The sequence below is a fragment of the Coffea eugenioides genome, chromosome 8, assembly GCF_003713205.1.
Source record: "Coffea eugenioides isolate CCC68of chromosome 8, Ceug_1.0, whole genome shotgun sequence".
In the NCBI taxonomy this organism is placed as follows: Eukaryota; Viridiplantae; Streptophyta; class Magnoliopsida; order Gentianales; family Rubiaceae; genus Coffea; species Coffea eugenioides.
In genome coordinates, this window is record NC_040042.1 from 19,823,393 (window position 1) to 19,843,830 (window position 20,438).

Here is a 20,438-nt window from a genome sequence, read left to right on the forward strand (position 1 = left end):
CGGGACTCAGTCGTTCACTACATTCCTCAAACAGATTACAAAATAAAACTCAAATATTACATCAAATTCTCCAATAATTACATGTCAAAAGCAAAGCGGAAATACTTCTCAACTATACATAAAATGATTTCCAAATCCAAATTGTACAAAACATAGGCCATCCAGTCACGTGCACAAGTACTACAAGTCCTTCCTTCGCCTTGAGCCCTGTGGAGGGGAATAAAATATTTTTGGGGTGAGCTAGAAGCTCAGCGAGTAACCAGTAAAATCATTAAACAAATATATTTCACAATGTTGCATTTTCGATCATTTCGATGATGTCATGATTCAGAGATCAAATGTTCGTTTAGTGCTCTCGTGAGCCAGGGAAATCATAGCACTTGAACACCCAACGCTCAAATAGATCATTTAACATTAACATTAACATTAAGAGGGAGCCCCTTCTTGAGCTCCAGATAAACATGAACATGAACCATAAACAGAGTGGACACGTTGGTGTCCAGCACAAGACTTTCCCAGAACTCATTGAAGCCAAATCATGTCATGAACTCACATGCAAGCACGCATGATATGCAATCGAGTACATAATGCAAGAAACATTTCACAAGTACTTTGGAAATAGTTTAGGGTCACTCACCTCCACGGCTTAGAACCCATCCATCATATATCATTGCCTTGCTCAAATCCAAGTCTTAGATCACAAACTCAATGCAAACAAGTCCCTTCAAAGTTCGGACAGCACTTCCCCTGAATTTGCTAACTTTTCCAGCCATCATGGCTTCATTATTTCCTCAGCCAGTCCCAAAGTCACACGAAATATAAATTCTTCACAACGGCCGTTCAATAGGCTCCCAATAGTACAAGTACAATTCAAGCTAGGGAAAAGTTCGGAAATGAAAGTTAAGCTCAAAACCAGAAAAATAGCTTTTGACATCCTTTTGCGGTAATGGCACCAAAGGCACTACGATTGTCGGATGAAGGTGCAAGATACACCGTTTCGAAGCTAAGAGATAGGGCTACAATATTACAGAAGGTAACTCAACCCAGTTTCGAGTGTAACCAGGTAAAAAATGCAAGAAACTACACCAGAACCGGAAAAATAGATTCACAGAACGCATTCTAGCGGAAACATCATAAATCAGGCTATCCAAGTCCAAATCCAGAAATTCAAAAACCAGCTGAAAGCTAAGAAACAGGGATAAATTTCATCAGAAGACCTCAACAACCAATTCGGAAGCAATTCCAGCCAAAACAACCAATTACAGGCGCAATTCTTACATTCGGGTAAAACCAGAACAGCAAGAGTAATTTCGACTTTTCTCAAGCTACGCTACTCCGATTGACCTGAAATTTTGTAGGAACCTCTAAAATGTCATTCCCTACAACTTTCATGTTTTAAGACAAGGCTAATTCTGCCTCTATCTATGAGCTACAAATTCGGACAGAATGCTCCCTTAAGAACCCTAGGTTTTTCAATTTTCTTCCAAAACAGAAATTGGTTGCAATTAATCACTTTTTCCACCTTCTAGCTTCATTACATAACATTTCCAATCATCATACATGACCCCACAATCATATTCATATGAAAACAGAAAAATCCCCAATAATTATAAAACTTCATCAGTTCAACCAAAATCAAGATATAATCCATAAAATTGCATCTTATACCACCACTAAGCATAAATTTAGCATCATTAGAGGAAGGAGAGGGATCCTTCACCACTCACCTTAGCAACACAAGAAAGAGAGCAACTAGTCACCTTAGCTTTCGAAACAACTTCACAACCAAGCTCAACTCCACCAAACTAAGAGGTTTTAGGGAGTAATTGGAAGATTAATCGGTTTAATTGAAAGATTGGGCAAGATTGGAGACTAGAAAATTGAGAGCATTTCTTTCCTTCTTTGAGCAAGAGAATTCGGCCAAGAAGCTTGCAAAATGAAGAGATTTTTGGCCAATTTTAATTAAATGGTAAAGTTATGAATAGTAGTCAAACTCAAGACTAAATCTTATGGTGACACTTGTCACCTTTAGGTTTAAAACTTATCTTTTTGTCTCTCCAATACAAATATCTTAACACCTTGTAAAATAATATCACTTAATACAAAATTCCAACAAGTTGTCAAAAATATAATGCATTTACCGCACTAGCGGGTCCCACGTCCAAAATACGCTTTTAATTTCTCAAAAACTAACAGATACTAGAAAAATCATTTTAAAACTATCTTTGCTCATAAACTTTATCTGGGGAATTTTTCTAATAAAGAAAATGTAGAAAAGGCGGGCGATTAAATAAAATAAACCCTAGAAAATTAGAAAATTTTCGGGTTCTCACTCTCATTCTTTCGGGGCGTCACACAAATTATGTCACACCTAATTTAAATGTGTGCTAAATTTGGTTGCACTAAGCTTAAATTTTTTAAAACTTGGAACCGAACAATGCATATACTAGGCTTATGTTTGTGTATATATGTCTAATTTATCTATCTATTACTATATAATATAATCGTCCTTTTTCCCTTTTCTGTGATGTCTAATATACTCTTTACTTACATAACTTGCCTATTCTATTATGGCAAAATCCTAAATGAGTAACTTTGATCAGACTTTGATATGATACAACAGGACTCCTGCATAATTCGAACTACTTTGTCGTTAGTTGTTTGAGGACTTGCATGATTTAAACTACCTCTTCATTTGTTCCTTGAGGACTCGAGTTGTTTGAGGACTTGCATGATTTAAACTACCTCATCATTTGTTCCTTGAGGACTCCTACATGATTGGAACTACCTTTTCAATAGTTCCTTTCATGAATTGGTTAAAAAAAGTCTGGGAGTGTTGACGCCAAGAAGTAAACGAAGGTGATGCCCGGATTACAGAAGAACAATTTGAGGGCATCAAAGAAGAAATCAAGGCCATAAAAGAAAATGCATTGGACATGTACAAGGCTGTGAAGGCCTACTTCGATGCAAATTTTGGGGCATACACAACTAAATAATGCTACCACTTATTCTTCACATGGTCAAGTCATTGTTGTTGCACAAGGACGCATGAAGAAACAAATTCTATTGCAACAACAAAATATACATTGTGATACACCGAATGTTAGGAGATTGTTTTTTTTTTGGGTTTGATTTAAAACCTTAAATTTGTTTTAAAGGGACTAGAAACCCTAAAGTCTAATAAAAAACCCTAGTTTACTTGTGACTAACGGTTTTCTTAAATCTCTCATTTTTAATCGAAACCCTAATTGTAATCAATGGAATTGTAAAATCCCTCACATTTTGCTTAAAATTCCTTTTATTTGGCATTTATTCCTTTCTAATAGCTTTACTACTCATTCACACCCTCAGTAATTGCAATCAACCATAGAATTAAGGGTTTTCCCTTTCGTTTTCGAGTTATCACAAATTAGGATTTTTTTCGCCTTTTCGTAGTGTGACCATTCGGTACGGAGTGTGTATCAAATTTGGTGATTAAGAGTGAGTTTTAGATGATATTAAGTGTGTGATTAGAAGTGATAATAATAAGTTAGTGAATTATAAGATAAAACCCTAGTATACGCGATTTAAGGAAAATCGGCTTGAACCGACGAGTACCATTTGTTACCGAGTGAGTGCACCACTTGAACACTACTTTATTACTTTAATTTTCTTGCTATTAATTGATTAAAATCAGCCCCCAAGATATCCTCAAGGCAGCCGAAATATTGGACCAAAATAAGAGAGAAAAGAACAGAATTTGACTTCCAATCAAAGTGTGACACTTGTCACCTTTGACCCAGATTAATTTCTATCATTTTAACCTTCTTGAAGTTTCATTTGAGCCTTCATTTTCAGCCTAGCAGCCGTGAGAGAGAGAGGGAAAAACAAGAGAAAGAGAGCTTCAATCCATCTTGGGTTTTGCTTGATTGAGTGAGAAAACAAGAAAACTAAACCGATTAACTTGCAAATTGAGAGCTTGGGAAGCTTAGGGAGCTAAATTTCACAAGGAGAGGTGAAGGATAACCCTTGCAAGCCCTTTTATTGAGGTATTATGGCTGACCATCCTTTCCTTTTCCCTTAATCTTGTTTGAGTTATGTAGCAGCTTGAATTCATGCTTGGTGATAACTAATCTAAGTGATTTCGATGATTGTAGTGATGAATTTTGAGTTAGGGTTTGAATGGTTCACTTATAAGTCTTGTTTTTTGGATGGTATATGGTGTATATAATCTTGCATAGGAGGTTGTGGTAGTAGTTTAAGCTAGAAATGTGAAGTTTGCACCTTAAATTCATTGAATTCCAGATTTGAAGCTCTTCACTGCCCTGTTCTGACCAGTTCTATTTGACCATGATGGGGGCCAAATTTGGCTTAGTACAAAACATGAAAGTTGTAGGGAATGATATTTTATAACTTCATGTAAAATTTAAGCTCAATTCGAGCACTATAGCATGTAAAAAGTAAAAAATACCCCTGACTGCCATAGGTAGAGCTCTGTGGCCAGTTTTGACATTTCACCAATCTGACCGCGTCTGTTCACCCTAATCCGTATTGAATTAGCATTTGGTCAAAACACAGAAGTTGTAGTACTATGTCTTAGCTTTCCAACGCCCCTAAAAATGTTTCAATCAGACTTCGGTAGCCTGAGTTATTGTCATTTATACATAGTGCGGTTAACTAGCCTGATTGTGAGATTCTGGTTCTGTAATTTGAAATTTTGACCTGGATACACTATGAACTGGACTGAGTAGTCTTCATGAAAGTTGTAACCCTTTATCTTAGCTTCGAAACAGTATAAATTTTACCCCAATCCAATAAGCGTAGCTTCGGTTGTGTCCGATACGCTAAACGACATCAAATCTGTCTTTTGTTTTATGACTTAAACTTCATTTCCGGACATTTTTCTAGCTTGATTTTGTACTTGTACGACATTGAGCCTATTGAACGGCTATTGAAATGAGATTATTTTGTGTGTGATTTTGGGACTGATTTGAGAACAATATTGAAGCCATAAATGGCTGAAAAATAGGTAAACACAAGGGGCATGCCGCCAAATTTTCACTAGAGGTATAAACCGGTCTTTGGAGTTCTGGTTCGGTAATCTAAAAATTTGACTTGGATACACTGAAAATTGGGTTGAGGTGTCTTCATGAAAGTTGTAACCCTTTGTCTAAGCTTCGAGACACTACCTATTACATTTTGATCCGATAACCACAGCTCCAGTTATGGTCAAAATCGTGTAACCCGTTTTGTACCATTTTCATTTCCGCGCACGCGCGCATGCATTCTTTTGCTGTTTTGCCGCTTTGATCGTTTTAGTCCTTATTTCTAGTTGTGATGGTCGATTCACTGATAGTTGAGTATAATCTTCTGTCACAGGCAGTGACGAACCGGACGGAGTCGGTGGAGCCGTATAAAGTGCCTTGATTTGCAAGCTAACTCTTTTGAGTGAGTAATTGGGTTGTTTATTGATGTGAAATTGTCAAAGTGCTTTGTATATGTTAAATGGGTACTTAGGCGAGGGTGTACTTTATCTCACTCGACCTAAGCCCATCCTTTGTTTTGATTTCATATGTGAGAATACATGCCTTATGTTGAGTATCACCCTCTTGCTGTGTGCTGATGGGGGTGATTACATGACTTGAGTTGAACCCCTTTTTGCTGTGTGCTGTTGGGGTAAGTACTTTGTTGTGTACTTTGTTAAGAGATATCATCTATTGAGAGATTAGATATCTCAGGACTTGGTTCCAGCCCGGTTCCAAGAGTAGACGGACTATTCGACCCAGTCAGGGTTTGGTCGAAGTTAGTTCCATGCTAACCTTGGGATTTCGTTCTTTGTTAAAGCTTTGGTTAAAGCTAAGTTATTTTGTTTCGCTCGAGCTGCTGTGTGCTGTTGACTGGCCAGCGGGGGTTGATAAGGTGAACGGGGAATGTGACGCCCGAAGGAAAAGAAAAGGGAAAATTTTCTTTATTTATTTTATTTTTCGCGTGCATTTTCTTACTTTATTTTATTATCAAAATTTTCCAGAGACTTTGATAAGTGAATATAGTTTTCCAATCCTTTTTCTAGTATAAGTTAGTTCATAAGAAATAAAGAGTGTATATCAGACGTGGGACCCGCTAGTGGCGTTAAGTGCGATAAATTCGACCGATTAGGTTATGTTTTGTATACCGGGATTAATATACTAGGTGTTAAGAGATAATTAGAGGTTACTTAGATGGTTTAATCTTGGAGAGACAAAAGGATAAGATTAAAACCCTAGAGGACCATTTGTCACATAACCATTGGACCTTGACTTTTGACCAAGACTTTTTGATCTTTATCTTGGAAAAAAATTAGACAAATTTCTTCATTTCTTTCTTCCTCTTGGCTGACTTCCTTAGCTAGAAAAGAGAGAGAGAAAACCCCAACTTCATCTTCCATTTCTTGCTTAGATATTGCAAACCAACCGATTAAATCTTGAATTTGTTCACAAAGGTGACTTGCTAAGGGAGTTTGAAGGTCTTGGTGGAGTTGTTTTGGAAGAGAAACCACTAAGCTACTACCTTTATTGAGGGGTTAAGGTATTTTGCTTGGAAACTTACTTTTGTTCCTAATCATGGTCAATTAGTGGTTTGTAGTGGCTAAGTATGTTATTTTATGGAAGATTTTGTGGTTTGAGAGAGAATTAGTTAAATTTCAGATTTTATTGGGAATTTTTCTGATTTTATATGATCATTTGTGGTTGGCCATGAATAATGGTTTGATATGGTGTAAAATGAGGCTTTTATATGTTAGTTGTAGTTGGATGCGGAAAATTTCAGTTTTGTGCGGAAATTCCAGGTTTAGGGTCTCAAATTTGCCTGTTCTGACCGGATTTATTTGGGCATGTTAGAGACCGAATCAGTCTTTTCCCAAAACATGAAAGTTTTTGGTAATTGAGTTAGCTAGATACCTGTAAAATTTCAGCCCAATCGGAGCACTGTAACATGTGAAATGACTGAAATACCCTTGCCTGCCCATGAGCCCTGTTTCGCGCCCAGATTTCTGTTTTCATGGTAATTTCCATTTTTGACCATGAAAATGCATGATTTGGCTTTGGAGGTCTTCATAATAAATGTAGGGTTATGTCTTGGCTTCGAAACGCCATAAGATTCGTTCTAATCCGATAAGTGTAGCTTCAATTATGGATATTGTGCCGAAAGGTGTATTTGATAGTTAATGATGTGTATGTGGTTAATTTGAGATGAATTGGTGTTGCTTGTAGGATGGAAATGTAAGCAAATTAAGGGGAAATGCTGTCCAATCTTTGAAAGCATTTGATTGCTTTGAGTTTGAGTTGAAGGCCTTGGACTTGATCGAGGAAACTGTCTATGGTGGATGAGGATTATGAGCCGTGGTTGGTGAGTGACCCTAAACTATTTCCAAAGCTACTTATGAACTGTTTCCTGCATTCTTTATTCAATTGCATATCATGCGTGCTTGCATGGGAGTTCATGGCATGTTTTGGCTTTAATGAGTTATTGGGGAGTCTTGTGCTGAACACCAACGTCTCCACCACTTGTTTATGTTCGTCTGGAGCTCAAAAAGGGGCTCCCTCTTACTGTTCAACGTTAAATGATCTATTTGAGCGTTGGATGTTTAAGTGCAATGATTTCACTGGCTCACCATAGGAAAAATACGTACATTTGATCTCGGAATCATGACATCATCGAAATGCATTATTGTGAAATATATTTGATTACTGATTTTACTGGTTACTCGCTGAGCGTTAGCTCACCCCAAAACTATTTTATTCCCCTCCACAGGGCTCGAGGCGAAGGAAGTGCTTGTAGTACTTATTCATGTGGCTGGATGGATTATCTTCTGTATAGTTTGAGTTTTAGGTTTCTCTTGTGTAATAGTTGGGTTTGTATGAATGTTTGGTGTGATACCCCAAATTTTAGGATACTATTTTTGTTTAATCTCAAAGAACGGATTACGGTTTCTTTATTTTATTTTTGTCTTAAAACATTGTTTTATTTTAACAAGACTAGAAACCTTACTTGTACTTTAAAACCCTAGTTTACTTGTGACTAGCAGGTTATGTATGATGATTGGAAATGATAGTTGAGGAAGCTAGAAGGTGGAAAAGGTGGACAATTGCAATCAATTTCTGTTTTGGAAGAAATTCTGGAAAATTAGGGTTCTTGGTTCTTCATTCTGTCCGAAATTTTTGGTCCTAGATATAGGCCGAATTTGCCTTGGTTTAAAACATGAAAGTTGTAGGTATTGATGTTTTAAAGGTTCCTGTAAAATTTCAGATCAATTGGAGTAGTGTAGAATGAGATAAGCCAAAATTACTATTGCTGTTCTGGGTTCATCAGGATGTTAGAACTGCGTCTGAAATGGGTTGTTTTGACTGGATTTTTTTTGGATTTGGGTGTTGAGGTCTTCTGATGAAATGTAGCTTGATGTCCTAGCTACCATATGCCTTTGGAATTTCTGCATTTTGACCTGTTTAGACGGAGTTGTACTGATTACAGCATAGTGTAATTTGTAAACCTGCAATTACGGTTCTGGTTTGCTATTTGGCATATTTGACTTAGTTGTGCTGGGATTTGGACTGAGTGACCTTCTACATTGTTGTAACCCTATCACTTAGCTTCGAAACGGTGTATCTTGTACCTTCATCCGATAATCGTAACGCCTTTGGGACCATTACCGCAAAATGATGTCACAACCTATTTTTCTGGTTTTGAGCTTAACTTTCATTTCCGGACTTTTCCCTAGCTTGACTTGTACTAGTACTACTTGGAGCTTGCTGAATGGCTATTGGATGAACTTGTTGTTGTGTGTGTACCTTTGGGTTGGAATGAGGAAATAATGAAGCCATGATGGCTGGAAAAGTTAGCAAATTCAGGGGAAGTGCTGTCCGAACTTTGAAGGGATTTGTTCGCATTGAGTTTGTGATCTAAGACTTGGATTTGCGCAAGGCAATGTTATATGATGGATGATTTCTGAGCCATGGAGGTGAGTGACCCTAAACTATTTCCGAAGTACTTGTGAAATATTTCTTTCTAAAGTTATTTATGAACCGTTTCCTGCATTATTTACTCGATTGCATCTCATGCGTGCTTGCATGTGAATTCATGATATGATTTTGGCTTCAATGAGTTCTGGGAAAGTCTTGTGCTGGACACCAACGTCTCCACTCTGTTTATGGTTCATGTTCATGTTTATCTGGAGCTCAAAAAGGGGCTCCCTCTCAATGTTAAGGTTAAATGATCTATTTGAGCGTTGGGTGTTCCAGTGCAATGATTTCACTGGCTCACGAGAGCAATAAACGTACATTTGATCTTGGAATCATGACATCATTGAAATGTATTATTGTGAAATATATTAGATTTCTGACTTTACTGGTTACTCGCTGAGCTTCTAGCTCACCCCAAAAATATTTTATTCCCCTCCACAGGGCTCAAAGCGAAGGAAGGACTTGTTGTGCTTGTGCACGTGACTGGATGGCCTATATTTTGTACAATTTGGATTTGGAATCATTTTATGTATAGTTGAGAATTGTTTCCGCTGCATTTGTGACATGTAATTATTGGAGACTTGGATGTATATTTGTGGACCATTTGATGTATATTGGAGATTTATGTTGTAATATTTGAGGTTTGTTCTTGTAATTCATTTGAGGATTGTAGTGAACGACTGAGTCCCGGCGAGAGCTGGGCAGGCGGCCCGCCGAACCCTCTGGTTCGCCTTAGGGGGAGGTGAGGCTGTCACATTTGGACTTGAATGGACGTACGTGTACGTTCCATGCTTGGGAATTAATTTCCGCTGCGTATGTGATATGTAATTCTTGGAGAATTTGATGTAAATTTGAGATATATCTTGTAATTTAATTGAGGAGTTTAGTGAACGACTGAGTCCTGACGAGAGCTAGGCAGGCGGTCCGCTGAACCTTTTGGTTCGCCTTAGAGGGAGGTGGGGCTGTCACATGGAAAGTAAGTGAAGTCTACAGACCATGAGTACTTTGGTTGACGGAGTGTCAACAGACGTTCAAGCTCGGGGAATTGAACTGACTTTGGAGCCAACGGTATCCTACCATTGTGATGTTACCTTTCTGTTATTAAAGTGAAATATCCTGATTTACTTGTATATTTGGATGTGAGTTTACATTTTTACCCCTGATTACTCACTAAGCATATAACTTACCCCATTCCATTTGTTTTCCTTAGCAGGGGGCTGACGCGGGGATCGCTCGGGAAGGTGTTTAGACTTTTGGCTATAGAATGGTTGAATTTGTACTTGTTATAAGTTGACTATTAAGATGTATGTATTTGTCGTGGTGGTTATAGTTATCAACTTTTCTAGGGTTTACTTTCTGGTACTCGTGGTATGTATGGCTTGATGTAATAGTTTGCACAACTTTTAAAGATGTAATAGAGTAAATAGAACTTTCTTTTAACGTGAAATCAATTTTCTCACTTTAAGTATTGAGTCCTGGAGCGAGCTAGGCAGGCGTCCTGCCGATACCCTCGGATTCGCCCTTGGGAGAAGTGGGGACGCCACATACATCCTCCAGAATCTTTGAAGTAACTTTGTTTAGTGTCCAATTTCCATGTCGTGTGAATTTCTTTCAAGCATCAATTGGCCTGGTTGGTTTTTTCTTTTGAGTTGAGATCGCGTTTCTTTCAAGAAGTTTGTTCCTTTAGCATGAATTTCTACTTTTAGGAAATTTTCGTATTCTTGCAAGCTCGTGTTTTTTGGTTCCATTGCACAAAAGGATTAAAATCAATTGTTGAAGAAGAATAATTTTATTACAGATAATTATTTTGGATTGTTTACCAATCCAAGTGTAGAAAAACATACATAACAACAATTACCAGAAGCTCAAAGTTTTAGCATTAGAGTTGAAGATCCTGAATAAAGATCAAAGGCTTGGCTCTAGAAAGTTCAATTTTGAGCACGTCTTATGCGTTTTCATTTTCAATCTTCAATAGGCGTGCCTTCTTAGGGATAAACAAACATGTCTGATCAATGAAAAATCTATGTACCTTTGCAAAGAAATATACACTTGAATCAATGGGCTTGTAGTTTATTGTTATCCTGTCTGCCCCTATATCATTGTGTTTGTATTTATGTGACGACCCCACCTCCCCCTAGAGCATATTTCAGGGTTTGGCAGACCGCCTGTCTAGCTCTCGCCAGGATTCACGCAAAAAATCTAAAACAAGAGCAAGAACCACAATAACAACAACAATAGCCACTTTCCAATTGAGATATACATATACATTCATTATCATCAAAGTCTCATACATATCCATGATACATCAAGAAGTTCATGCTCAAGCTAACTCACTAACACTAGAAGAGTACTAAGAAAAAGTCAAGAGATCTAAACAAAATTTCACCCTTCTCCCATTCATATGCCCTCGATCTCGGCCCCTGTAAGGAAAGCAAACTAATGGGGTGAGCTATTGTCTAGTGAGGTTCCAAGATACCATGCAAACCAAGTAGCAAGTTGGCAATTAGATAGAACTCGAAATCTCAAAGTAAAGGGAGTAAAAGTTCATGAGAGTAAGCATTAACACTTCAAGTAACAAGTTAATTAGGCAATCAATGCTTTCATGTATAAGGATACAGTTCGCTCTTGCGAGCTAATTCGGAAACAGCTTGTCAAGGATCAGTTGACACTCCGTCAACCCTAGAAGTACAATAACAAGTCCAATAGAGCACCACTTAACTCCAATCTCCATCCACCGATCAAAACCCCTACTGGGCTCGAACTCCAATGATAACAGTGGTGATAATACTTGAGTATACCAAGTCCAGTAGATCCAATCTAGTAGAATAACAGTAAATAGTGGAAAAATAGTAAACAGTGGAGTAAATAGTAAACAGTACGTATGGTTCGCCAATCTCCTCAACCAAACCCTTGCCGACTCGATTTGACCAACTAACCAATAGGAGTTTGGGATCCCAGGAAGTTATCAAGTCACACACATACACATCAATTCACTTGTAAACAGTGTACAGTACTTAGTCAAATTAGAGGAAGTACGATAAAGTACACCCTTGTCCAATCAAACAAGTCAAGTACTATCCAATCACAATAAGAAAGCATTGTATTCAAACAGCAGGTTCGACCATGCAATTGGAGACACTCACCAACCAATTAAGATCTAGAGATGTCAGGTTCAATGTCTACCTCCTGGCCACACTCGAAATCTACGATCAGTGATCATATAGCAAAAAGCTATCAAACTTCTAGGTTAGGGTTTCAAAAGTCCACAACTTTTACTTGTGAAAATCAAAGAAAATCATGTAAATGTAATTCAAGACCATGAGTACAAGATAGGGTAATATATGGTTTGTATAGGTACGACTTTTGTCGAAGAAAAGTGACAAAATCACAGGTTTAAAGCTAGTCACATCTAAATACAAAACATGTGTGGAACAACCATTATTTTCCTTCTTTGAAATCACTTAATTTTTCCAAAAATCTATCATATATGTCACAATCAAAGTATTCTCAAGTAACTCCAAGTAAACTATGTCCGAATCACTCTAACTTTACACCTCAACTCTAACTTTCACTCACTTGGCCAACAAGGGGAAAAATTCCAGCACCATAGCTCCTAAAGTCCTCAAGTGAACCCTCAAATCCAACTCCAATTCCATGGAAAACTATAATCAATCCAAGGTATCATGTTATAGGGTAGATGTGGTGCATCTTCTAGGTAATAAAAGCTATCCAAAGTTGACATATCTAGAGCCCAACTTAAACTATATCAAAGCTGAAATTTGTGACATCAAAACTGGAAATTGTATATCGAATCTATAAATCTCATATTAAACCTGGAAATTTGGTATCAAAGCTAGAAAATGGCATATCAAAGCTGGAAAATTCCTCTCAAAGTTGGAAATGCATATCAAGATTGGAAATTGAACATTAAAGTTAGAAATTACAAGCAGCCCTAGCAAAACCATGAAATCTTTCATAAACATGCTTCCTTTAGCTTCAATCATGACATATCTTGGAATAAATGTGAGAGCCCGAAATTTTCTAAGTTTCTAGGGTTATTTTATTGTTCGCCCGCCTTTTCGATATTTTCTTTATTAGAAAATTTCCCAGATAATTTTATTGAGTAAATATAGTTTTTAGATGATTTTTCTAGTATCAGTTGGTTTTTGAGAAATTAAGAACATATATCGGACGTGGGACCCACTAGTGCGGAAAGTTCGGTAAAATTCGGCCAACTAGGTTAAGTTTTGGATACTGGAATTAATTTACCGGGTGTTAAGAGATAAGTAGAGGTTGCAATTTGGATTGGTGTGAGAGGAAACAAAGTGATAGACTTGCATTAAATAAGTGACAAGTGTCACCATTTGGTTGAATGGACTTGTAAGACCACTATTCATTTTCTTACCAATTGACCAAATAAATCAAAAAACTACCAAAAATTCACCATTTTCTCCTTCATCTTGGCCGACCTCCTCAAGCAACAAAAGAAAGAAAACTCTTCAAGGTTTTGGCTTCAATCTTGCTCCAATCTACCAAATCAACCATCTACTCTTGTTTTTGCTCCATAAAAACACCTAAGGGAGTGATAGTGAGTTGTTTTGTGGAGTTGCTTGGAAAGCTAAGAGGACTAGTTGCTCTCTTTCTTGTCTTGTTAAGGTAAGTTGAGAAGGACCCCTCTCCTTCCTTTAATGATGTTTAATCCATGATTAGTGGTAGTATAAGATGCAATTTCATGGTTTATATCTTGATTTTTGGTTGAATTGGTGAACTTTTGTAATTATTGGGGATTTTTCTGTTTTCATATGAATATGATTATGTGGTTATGTATGATGATTGGAAATGGTATTTAAGGAAGCTAGAAGGTGGAAAAAGTGGTAAATTGCAAGCAATTTCTGTTTTGGAAGAAAACTGGAAAATTAGGGTTCTTGGAAATTACATTCTGCCCGGTTTTGTAGCTCATAGTTAGAGGCCGAATTGACCTTGGGTTAAAACATGAAAGTTGTAGGGAATGATATTTTAGAGGTGCCTACAAAATTTCAGGTCAATCGGAGTAGCGTAACTTGAGAAAAGACGGAATTACCCTTGCTGCCCTGGTTTTACCCGAATGTGAGAATTGCGTCTGTAATTGGTTATTTTGGTTAGGAATGCTTCCGAATTGGTTGTTGAGGTATTCTTATGAAATGTAGCCCTGTTTCTTAGCTTTCAGATGGCTTTGGAATTTCTGGATTTGGACTTAGGTAGCCTGATTTATGATGTTTTCACTAGAATGCGTTCTGTGAATCTGTTTTGCGGTTCTGGTATAGTAGATTGCATTTTTGACCTGGTTACACTCGAAACTGGGTTGAGTGACCTTCTACAATATTGTAACCCTATCTCTTAGCTTCTAAACGGTGGGTCTTGGAAATTCATCCGATAATCGTAGTGCCATTGGTGCCGTTACCGCAAAATGATGTCAAAAACTGTTTTTCTGGTTTTGAGCTTAACTTGCATTTCCGGACTTTTCCCTAACTTGAATTATACTTGTACTACTTGGGACTTATTGAATGGCTATTGAATGAACTTATTTTGTGTGTGCCTTTGGGAGTGATTGAGGAACACAAAAGAAGCCTTGATGGCTGGAAAAGTAAAGAAAGACAAGGGGAAGTGCTGTCCAAATGTTTGTAGGAGCTTCGGTGCAGTCTCGGGAGATTTGCTATATCTTGATGTAGAAATGTCGGAATTGAGTTCCGTTTGTTGCGTTTTAAACTAGATTCATAGGGCTATAAACCATATGAATTTTAGATTCTGTTTCTATTTGTCCAATTTATGGTGATTTTTCAAAGATGACTGAAATCTTGTACCTGTTCTGTCCTCCATTGGACAAAGCAGCAACTTGCGACTTGAATTCGACTGACTTACGTTCTGAATCTTACAATAGTGTTTTCTGGAAAGTTATAGCCCTTTGAATGTATTTTTCAACGGTATAACTTTTATTAATTTTGGACTTACAAAACTTGAGATATGATTTTTCATATAAGGTCGCGCGGAACTTGAAAAATTCTGTTTTCCTAGTATTGATCTTGCTTTCATTATCTACTTCAAATTTGGATTTGGTCAGTCATTGTAGGAAGGGCTTTGAGGTTGTTCATGCTTTTAAGACTAATTGTTACCTTTTCACTCCGAGGTCAACTCTTTGCTTTGCATTAATGGTTCTTTTGACTAGGCATAGGGCTCGTAACCGAGTGATACGAAATATGGGTCGCTTATGGGCCATGTTTTAGGCTACAAGAGATTGAATCTTTTAGTAATAGTTAGTAGTTTTCTAGGAATAAATTCGGTCCAAGACCTCATGTTGAGTTGGATCCGATTTATAGAGTCTAGGCTCACTATAACTTAAGTTGGTTAATTAGTTTTTATTGGGTTATGTTGGGCCAGCTTAAAGCCTTCATTGGATCGATTATAAGCTGACCATTAGATAGTGGATTTGAGTAGTGGAATCGGGCCAAAGGCCTAGCCTAGCCGAGTTAGGGTTTTCAAGTCACTTTAGGTTTTCAAGTTGTATGGCTATATATAGCCAAGGCAAGAGACCTTCATGGTTAGTTTTTGACGATTAATAAAAAAATTACATTGAGAGTTCTCTCAAGCTTCATTGAAGCACCTTGAATATCTTAGATTTGTATCTTAGGTATTCAATTGACTTATCAATCTAGGACCGCGCTAGATTGTGGCGTCTTCTACAATACCGAGGTTCGTTGACCACGTGATCAACGGGTTTAGGTGATCCGCTGCGTTCGTCGTCTTCAACGTGAGTCCCTACCTTCTAGATCCAAGTCTTTTGTACGGGTTGCATCACACGGTTGGTGCCGTTCGTATCAGCTGGTATCAGAGCTAGTTGAAGGTATCACGTATATCTCTTGTTTTTCTTGTTCCTTTGTGTCGTTTTTCTTTTCTTGTTTTGTGCTAAATTCTGTCCGCATTTTCTTCAATCTGTCCAGGCATAGACTAGTCAGTCCGCCATTGTTTGTCTTGTTTTGGAGTCAGCAAAATTCTGTTCACGTGTTTCTAATCCGTCCAAGCTTTGTCGCATTTGTTTTGTCTTGTTTTCGAGTCGCAATTTCTGTTTTGTTGCTCCATTATTGTGTCGTTTGTTCTCTCTTGTGTTTCTGCCGCTTTGTCTTCAAATCTGTCCGTGTAAAGTCTGAAGTTGTTTCGTATTTGAGGTAAAAAAAAAAAAAATTCTGTCCAAAGCGGCTATAAAGTGTTTAGGTCGGCCCGCAATTGTGTTCCTCTTGGCCTTGCGTTGAAAATTTCTGTTTGTGTCTCTCTTTGGTTGTCTTGTATCGGATCTGTCCGTCGTGCGTGTTGTGTTGTGGGCGGCTACCGCAACTTGTGGTTTGTCCGTGAGGGTCATTAGGGTTAAGAGCTTTGAGGCCAAAAAAAAAAAAAAAACAGAAAAGAACGAGAAGAGAACAGGAACGGCTGCCATACCTTTGTTTTCCCTTGCTGTCCAGATTTTGTATCCTTGCCATTCGTGACTTGTGGGCTGTCCAGAATTTGTTTTTCCTTGCCGTCCGTGAGCTGTGGGCTGTTTTGGGTATGCACCATTGATTAGGAAGTGAAACCATCTTGATAGTCGTGAGTTTGGAAACAATTCCAAAGGGTAATTGGTGTAATTTGGCAAGTGCATGAAATCTTATTGGGTTTTCCTTAGTAGTGCATGCAGTCCGACAGGTTTTACTTTGTCATGCATGAAATCTGATTTGCTACCTTTTGTTGGCCATACACAATCAATTGCGGCCAGCCAAGCCTCAAGAGAAGAAAAACTATAGCCATCCATTATCTCACTTTGTTGTTTAAAAAAAAAAAAAAAAACAGCAAGCAACATAATTGTGTCGGCCAAACCAAATTCCAGAAATTTTATTGCCAACCAATTGAAGTGCCGTGAGTAGTAGCCTGTCCAGGTTACGTCCTCCGTTATTTGCTGTTAGTTGTGGTCTACCTTGTTAGCAGTTGTGAGTTTGAGTCGTGTGCACAACCCAGCAATGTAAAAAAAAAAAAAAATTGTTGCTGCCAAAACAAAGAAATTCCCGAGTTTATTACCATTACTTTGAAGATTAGATAGTGGAGCCGAAAACTACCAATCAGAGCAAACAAAATTAAAAGTTTTGGTCCACTACTTCTTGGAATTCTTGAACACTTTGAGTCGTGGGAACTTGTTTCACACTTCTTTTAAAAAAGTTTCTTGTATTCCCTTGCGGTAGTGAAAGGTTTTCGTGGTTTTGGAGTAAATTTCTTGGGAACACCTTGGGTAACCCGTTGGGGGGGAGCCTGAGGAGGGTTGTTAGTGCCACCTCATTGGTTATCCATTCTCTTGCTCCTTGTCTTGCACCAATCCGAATCTGCAATTTTGTGTTGCACCAAGAGAACCCGAACTTCAGCTTGCTGTTTTGGAGTTAAAGATCACTGCAATTGGGTATTGAAGGACCTAGGCCAGCCGTGACCTTGTGTGGGTCTCCAAAACCAAATTGGTTTCCTAATCATGAAGGATTCCTAATTGTTGAGCTTCCAAGGTCAGCCCTAAATTTTCTACGCCCATTACCTAGATTTTAGGGATTACCTTGGCCACTCACATTACACTTCCGACACCGCCACCTTGTGCCTAATCTTTAGGGATTCTTGCCCTACATTTTCTCCTACATTTTAGGAGTTTCTTTAGCATTTTCTTTCCTTTTGCTTCGGCCCTATCCCTCCATTCTAGGAAGCTAGCCGCCACCTTGCCAGCCTTCTAGAAACCCATTCGGGCCTACTAACAAGCAAGGCAGCTTGCGGTTCTCAAAAAAAAAAAAAAAAAAGGAGAAAAAAAAAGAAGAGAGAAGAGTATTTTTTTTTAGGTTGCGTCATTTTCTTCAATTCCTTTTTGTGTCTTAGTCTTTTGTGTTTCCTTTCATTTGAAGTCGTGCCATTTCATTGTCCCTCGAGTCAATCATTCCATTATTCTCTATTCCATTGAGGATTGCCACATTCTCGTGCTCCAAAATTGGAAGTTCATTGTTTGCCTAGGAGGAGTTCTAATTTCTTCAAGGTAAGCTATCAAGAAGGCTTGAGAGCATTGGCGAGATTCTTAGAGTGCTCTTTGAGTAACATACACGAGAGCTGAGCGAAAACACGTAAGGGAGCGAGTGAGGACTGTTCTACTAATGTTTGATGAGTTTTACAGGTAATAAAAATATGAGACAAACGAATACTCAACTGGAGCTTCACCATCTTGTGCCTAAAGGAGTAAATACTGTGGCATTCCGTGAAATAACTGAGCAATTGGAAATCATTGAAGCCCAAAAAAATGATTGGTTTTATACACGTTGCCACATCAAGGATAAAGTTTGCAGCTTAGCCATTGATAAGGGTTGTGAAGTTAACCTCGCAAGTACTGTCTTGGTTGAGAAATTGAATCTTCCAACCATTGATCATCTTCGACCTTACAAGTTGCAAAGTGCTAGTGGTGATATTTGGATTACTAAACACACACTTGTTCCTTTTCGTATTGGCCCATACGTGGATGAGGTGTTGTGTGATGTAGTTCCCATTCAAGTGACACATGTGCTGTTGGGACAATGGTGGATGTTTAATCGAGAAGTCAAATATGATGGATATACTAATAAGTATTCCTTCACATTTAATTGCCGTCGTACCAGGCTTGTGTCGCTTAATTCTAAGCAACTTTGTATTGATCTAGCATACATGAAGAGTGAGCATGAGCGTTATAGTCTGAAGAAAGAGTTAGATGAGAGAATTGTGACTGAAGAGGTAAACTTCGAGGGAGTTGAAAAGGAGAAAGAGGTTGAGAATAATAAGGGGAAAAAGTCAGCTATTGAGCATGAGAAAGAGATTAAAAATTCTGAGAGTAAGTTGATTGTGAGAAAGGATGTGAGGTCATATGTTTTTTCTAACGATCTTAACTCTACTTTGTTTAGTGTTTCTACTTTTATGCAGGTTAAGCAAGGAAAAGTTAAGTTGATCTTGGCATGTTCTATGCCTAAATCCATTGGTGAATATCAAACTTCTCATGGAGTTTGCACCTTAAGTGTTGTATCTCTTTGTTATCCATTGATGTTCAACGTCAACCATGGGCCTGATTTGCTTGTTGGGAGGAATAATGAAGTTTCAAAGGGAGTTTCTACACTTGAAACTTGTTATAAATTTCCTTCTTATTTTGTTGGTGACCATTCGTTCCTCATTGGTCCAAATTCTGATTCCTTACAACCTGGTTTTATTCTTCAATTTGAGGGTTCAAAAGCTACCTATCTCGATCTTGCTCCATTTGTGCAAGATAGGCCATACCAACAACAACTTGCAATGAATTTTGTAACTTTGCACAATCATGTCCGAGACTTTTCTAACCTGATTGAGCATCACTATGAAGATCCTTATCTTGTGAATGTGAATGGTAAGCTGTCAAGTGATTTTATACCTACAAATGCTAATCGTGTGACTTATTGTGTAGGTCCTAATTCGACCATTCAAGACACAAGGCTGATTAAAGAGCTTTGGAGTGGTTGGAGTAAAGCCTTGAGTTTCCCATGGTGGATTGTGAGCATTTTCAAGCTGACCAAGAGACATGTGCACCGAATTAAAATAATCATGACGTATGCAAGTATCCTTCATTCTAAGAGAGCCAATATGTGGAGATTTGAGGAGTCATACTGCCAACTCTTGTGGTACCATTCATTTCCAAACACGATTTGAGGACAAATCTTTTTTTTCAAGAGGAGGGGAATGATACGAAATATGGGCCATATTTTAGGCTACAAGAGATTGAATCTTTTAGTAATAGTTAGTAGTTTGCTAGGAAGAAATTCGGTCCAAGACCTCATGTTGAGTTGGATCCGATTTATAGAGTCTAGGCTCACTATAACTTAAGTTGGTTAATTAGTTTTTATTGGGTTATGTTGGGCCAGCTTAAAGCCTTCATTGGATCGATTATAAGCTGACAATTAGATAGTGGATTTGAGTAGTGGAATCGGGCCAAAGGCCTAGCCTAGCCGAGTTAGGGTTTTCAAGTAACTTTAGGTTTTCAAGTTGTATGGCTATATATAGCCAAGGCAAGAGACCTTCATGGTTAGTTTTTGACGATTAATAAAAAAACTACATTGAGAGTTCTCTCAAGCTTCATTGAAGCACCTTGAATATCTTAGATTTGTATCTTAGGTATTCAATTGACTTATCAATCTAGGACCGCGCTAGATTGTGGCATCTTCTACAATACCGAGGTTCGTTGACCACGTGATCAACGGGTTTAGGTGATCCGCTGCGTTCGTCGTCTTCAACGTGAGTCCCTACCTTCGAGATCCAAGTCTTTTGTACGGGTTGCATCACACGGTTGGTGCCGTTCGTATCACCGAGTCTCACTTGCGAATTCCATACTCGGTCTTGGAGTCGAGTCTTAAGTGTTTGCCTTGATTGTTCTAGGAGGTAACGACGAGCAAAGCC